General features: G+C 42.5%; 2 non-coding genes across 2 annotated transcripts; both read right to left on the reverse strand.

Annotated features, from left to right (window-relative positions):
- Positions 1–372: 372 nt before the first annotated feature.
- On the reverse strand, positions 373–443 carry Trnag-gcc (transfer RNA glycine (anticodon GCC)). Its single transcript has one exon. It is a non-coding gene; the product is annotated as a tRNA-Gly (tRNA).
- A 3,618-nt stretch (positions 444–4,061) lies between these two features.
- Positions 4,062–4,132, reverse strand: Trnag-gcc (transfer RNA glycine (anticodon GCC)). The gene has a single exon. It is a non-coding gene; the product is annotated as a tRNA-Gly (tRNA).
- Between the last annotated feature and the right edge of the window lie 1,303 nt (positions 4,133–5,435).

A 5,435-nucleotide genomic window follows, 5' to 3' on the forward strand; every position in this document is an offset into this window, starting at 1 on the left:
AGTGTTTTTAATAGTTCTCGAATAGTTCTGAAATAATAAATAGCTGTTATCATAATTATTATAAACTGAAGTTCACATCCCTGTATTCCTAAAATGAACACGTTTCTATCATTGCGTAGAACTTTATGAAGCGTTCTTGTTTAAAAGCTGCTCCGTGTGTATTTTGACTGCAAACCAATTAGCCTGGCAACGTGCCCTAGCAAATTCTAATGTTATGTTTTTTTGAGCACTGCTCACGCTATGAAATATGCGAAAAGTCTTCGAAAAATATTCGCATTTACGGATAATGACTATTCGATTTGTTGTTCGACAGTTTCGGACATTCTCACATGCCTACTAGCGTTAAACGCTGACAAAAAAAGAGAAAAAAATTGCGTCGGCCGGGAATCGAACACGGGCCACCCGCGTGGCAGGCGAGTATTCTACCACTGAACCACCGACGCTTGCATTCACGACGGATAGCAGCACTCTTTACCTAGAGAAAGTGAAATTGCGCAACGTCTAGCTTTATCTAGGTCAGTACGATCGAGAGCGCTTGCTTTGTCAAACACGCTTTTCCATCGACCAGGCGCTTTGGAAGAGGAACAAGGAATTCTACGAATCAAAATACCGCTTGATGTGAATGGATGATTGCAGTACCATATCCTATTCATATGCAAGGCAAATTGCAACGTTCGAAATAACGCACTCGTGCCCGCGAGGCATTGCACGCTGCTCGCTTAATTTATTGTGAAAGCAATTCCTCCAGTTGGATCGCGTATGATAAAATGCTCCAGTACGCAATTTCAACAGGGAGTGTCAGGCAATAAACAATTTTAGAAAACGGAAACCAAGTTTTTGAAAGGCTGTCATAATGCCTCAAAGCACTGCCGCAAGTCCGCGGCTTAGCTACTCTCACAGCCATGTGCTTAAAGTCTTACTTCATTTTAGGCTATTCATCGCTAGCCATCTAGCTGGATGATAAAGCAAGTAAACCGTACACTGTCAAATTTAGGTATGTGCTCATCGCCTGTTCCTACTTTGGCGCCATTGCACTATTGCGATGGAAATTTAGCAACTGGACCATTTCATCCCGCCTCTGACGTATACCATGCTGTTCAAAGCTACCCACCATATCGGCTGCAAAGAGCGTCACCATAGATCGCCGAGAGTTCTTCTACAGCGCGTAGTACGTCTCCACAATACTGTAGAAGCGTGAAAGACTTTCATGATAATGTCGAATTGAAAAAATTCACAGGTCTGCACGGCACACGCAGCACAGTCACAGCGTAAGCTTGTTGAGTGGCGCAAGAGTAGCTGCAATTTTGGCACCACGCACAGCAGGGCCTTTGCGGCAAAGTCTCTTCGCCTCGATTTTGACGAGAACGATCTGAACTGTCCGCCCGGCGTCGACGGCGAGCTGTGGCTTGTAATGCTCTATGCACAGCAGTCTTCTGAGCCCAATGATGCCTGGTTCTACCCGGCCACGTAGCTCTACGATTCACTTCTTGAGCAGCGGTTCGTATCTTGCGAGGAGATGCCATAACGTGTACCGAAGAGGTACCCAGTATACGTGGCGCACATGTAACATCGGGATTGCGTTGATTGCGCGCCTCGTCTGAATCGCATTACATCGTCTGCGCCTGCGCACGCGGCGTTTGCAGGTGCCTCAACTAGATGGCGCCACCATACTGGCGGAGGCTCGGGTCGTGTGCGCCTGCGCGCCTGCCTATCGGGCGCATTTATATGTCATTTTTGCGCTGCCTGTTAGCAAGCGCTTGCATGGCTCAGTGGTAAAGTATCCGACTCCCGCGCAGCGGGCATTTCCGGCTATAGAGGTTATGGATTCCATCGCGAACCGAAACGAATACCATCGCCGAATACCATCGCCGAATACCATCGCCGAACCGAATACCATCACGAACCGAAACGGCTATTGGAATATGAGCCCATAACAGCTTACGCTGTAAAATTAGAGAACGCTTAAGCTTCGCCTTTAATGAGATAGGGAAGACTCCGTACGCTATTCGGGACTCCAACAATTGAGGCGACACCTAGCGGCGAGCCGGGCACCTCACACGGAGGTCGGAGTAGACGCTCCGTCCGTAGCCTTCGTATACTGTGATCGGGTGCGCTTCAAGTATGATGGAGCCACCATCTACGAAACTCCGCACGACCGTGCAATTATGCTGCGTTTTGAAGTTTTGTGGCGCCGAAGAGCCACATGGATTGAAAATCTTCGCATAGCAAAGCTGTGATGACTGCAATATTTGTGTTCTCAACACCTTGCTCGAGAAAGTTTTTTTTTACAAGATAGAATCGGTTTGTTGTCTGTGTAAAGAGAACACGATCCTGTTGCTTGTACTACGTTTGCTGCGAAGTTCAGGAAGTTTGCGTTGAGCACAATTCCAGTGGATGAGCTGGTTTACTCGAAGAGGCGGACACTACTTTCACAAAAAGTCAAATGCATAATCGATGAATTTACAAAAATGCACTAATTAAATTTTTATCTGATAACCTTATGGCCCATATATCATCTTAGAAATTTTAGTTGTGGAGTTCACAAGGCGGATCCACTTGGAACGAATTCTCAAGATGACACCAGTTTCGCGATATTATTGCTCGAACTTTGCGGAGAAATGCATTGGCGTTCCGGTTACTTTCGTGCTTCAATGTAACAAAAAAGTAACTGTAACGCCGATGTAGTTCTCTGCAAAGTTCGGGAATTAATATCTCTATACTGGTGGCATGCTAAGAATTCGTTCCAAGTGGATCCACCTTGCTGACTCCACGGCTAGATATTGTAAGTTACAATATGGGTCATAAGGAAACTAGTTAAAACTTAATTATAATTTTTATAATTAGGTGACTATGCATTTCAATTTTCGGTGCAAGTAGTGTCCGCCTCTTAGAGTTGACCAGCTCATCAACTAGAATTGTGCTATCTGCCACAGGCAACCTTTAAACATCGTTGAAAGTGTTTGCTGAAACACACTGTATAGTGTGAGCGCCATCTGTTGTACAATATATATATATATATATATATATATATATATATATATATATATATATATATCAAAAGAAGTGGTGGCGCTGGCTTCCAGGGTTTATTCTAGGAGATAAAACATAAATACCCCGGAAAGTGAATGGGATAACGGTGCCGCGATAGCTCAATGGTAAGAGCATCGCACGCATAGTGCGAAGGCCAGTTTTTTTCATCAATGTTCATTTCCATTTATTTATCATTTCTTTATTTCAATTAGTAAGTACCAGTTTTTCCCCCTATGTAATCCTTGGTGTCATTGTGTGTTGGCTTCTTATGAAATGAATATTAAAAACCGGTCCCCTCGGTTTCCTTTGTGCTCATATATATATATATATATATATATATATATATATATATATATATATATAGGGAATTTTATAGCCGATTCATGGGCACCGCCATCTTGTGCTGTTACACAAATTATTTCTATTTGATGAGAAGGGACTTTTCGCATACAACGTTTTGTTTATCCATGGTTTTCTCAACTTGCAATTTTTCGTTTTTCTTTCTCTCAACAGATAGACTTTATCATAGCATGCAAAGGCATTTGAAGGGTAAGCTTCCTATGCTTTGGTTACATCGGTCATCTCATATATGATACCCCAAGAAGCATCGTCAATCAGTGGAATGAATTTACAGGATCACACCACTTTCGATTTATTATTTCCTAAAACGTGTCACGAAATACATCCTTTTGTTATAAAAGAAGGTGGAACAACGGTGCATTTTAATGGTGAGTTCGATGGCTGATATCTCCAAATTGGTGTCTCTCTGGAAATTTATTCGAAGTGAATGCGCCTTGCATACTCACCGGATTTACATTTAGTAAACTGTCACATGGGCCGTAAAGTAATTAATTCAGAAGATAATTAGCGAATTTTTGTTATTTAGTTTAATATGTGTTTTGATTCCTCGTGCAAATAATGTCCGCCTCTCCGAATAATCCAGCTCAAGGACTAGAATTAAGTGATCTGTTACAAGGCAGTTTTCAAAATTCCGTAAACTTCCATAAAAATGAAAGAAAAAAAAAGAAAACTGCGTCGGCCGGGAATCGAACCCGGGCCACCCGCGTGGCAGGCGAGTATTCTACCACTGAACCACCGACGCCTATGCACAACCCGTACAAGAACATTCCTTGCATAGCGCGGAGAATTGCGCAACGTCTAGCTGTATCTAGGTCAGTCCTCTGGCGAGCGCTTGTTTCGACCACCTGGTCGGCGCTTGCTGGATATGAAGGGATGACAGCAGTACAATGGCGTCTTCACAGTGCACTGCTAGATGGGAACGTTTGAAACGACGTATTTGTTGTGGCAGTGTAATTTTTTCACGCTGAAGGCTTTTCTTCTGAAAGCGGTTCCTCCAATTTAATTTCATATTATCTTAGAAGGCTTCGTGACGGTTATTATTGGGGAGTAGTAAGCGTTACATAGTCAATTCCATAAAAGGGAAGCCAAGGTTTCGAAATGTGTACTAAAGGCTCGAATCCCTGCACTCGCAGTCATATATGCTTAAAATAGAGCCTCATATTAGATCTTTTGTCACCGGCCATCTGGTGAAAAAAGCGAAGTAAACCAACCGCACACAATGTAAAGTTGGACCTCGTAGCCTGCTTTAAACTATTTATTTATTTATTTATGTATTTAATTATACAATACTGCAGGTCTTGGCGTGGCCTAAGCAGGAGCGGCATACAATGATAAAAAGAGATAATACCAATACCAGACGTAAATTAAGAGTGCGCAGAATACCAATCCAATCCATCAGCTGCGAGTACAAAGCACGGAAAAGAACACTTGCTCGTGTAATGAAGAAATTTCCAAAACAAATAAAGAACATGTTTATGAATGAATGAATGCAATTTAAGTGAAGTAAAAGAACAATAACGCAAGGATCAACTTCAGCAATCAATTCACAAGAGAGCAACATGTCAATAATTGAGATTGTCAAGGGAATCAATACTGGTTAGTAGCGACTGAGGTAAATTGTTCCAATCCGTAATAGTGCGTGGGAAAAAAGGAAACTTAAAGACGTTCGTTCTGGCATTATAGGGAGTTAAAGAGTCAGCGTGGCGATGCCGTGTTCGGCGTGCAACCATTGGCGTTACATAAGGCTCTGGGGTGAGGGAAAGGAGGTTATTTTTAAGAAGAAAAAGGAATTTTAACCGCTGGATTTTTCTTCTCGTTTCCAGTGTTTGGATACCATGTTCTTTAATTAGTGCTGTCGGGGAATCAGTTATGCGGTACTTTGAGAAAATAAATCTGATTGCTTTACGCTGAGTTCTTTCTAGTGCATCAATTTTAGTTTTGGTGTAAGGGTCCCATACTATGCATGCATACTCAAGTTTTGGTCTTATTAGTGATGTGTAGGCTAAAAGTTTAGTTTCAACGGGAGCTAGCTTTAATTTATGACG

Source organism: Dermacentor silvarum, chromosome 4, assembly GCF_013339745.2.
Source record: "Dermacentor silvarum isolate Dsil-2018 chromosome 4, BIME_Dsil_1.4, whole genome shotgun sequence".
In the NCBI taxonomy this organism is placed as follows: Eukaryota; Metazoa; Arthropoda; class Arachnida; order Ixodida; family Ixodidae; genus Dermacentor; species Dermacentor silvarum.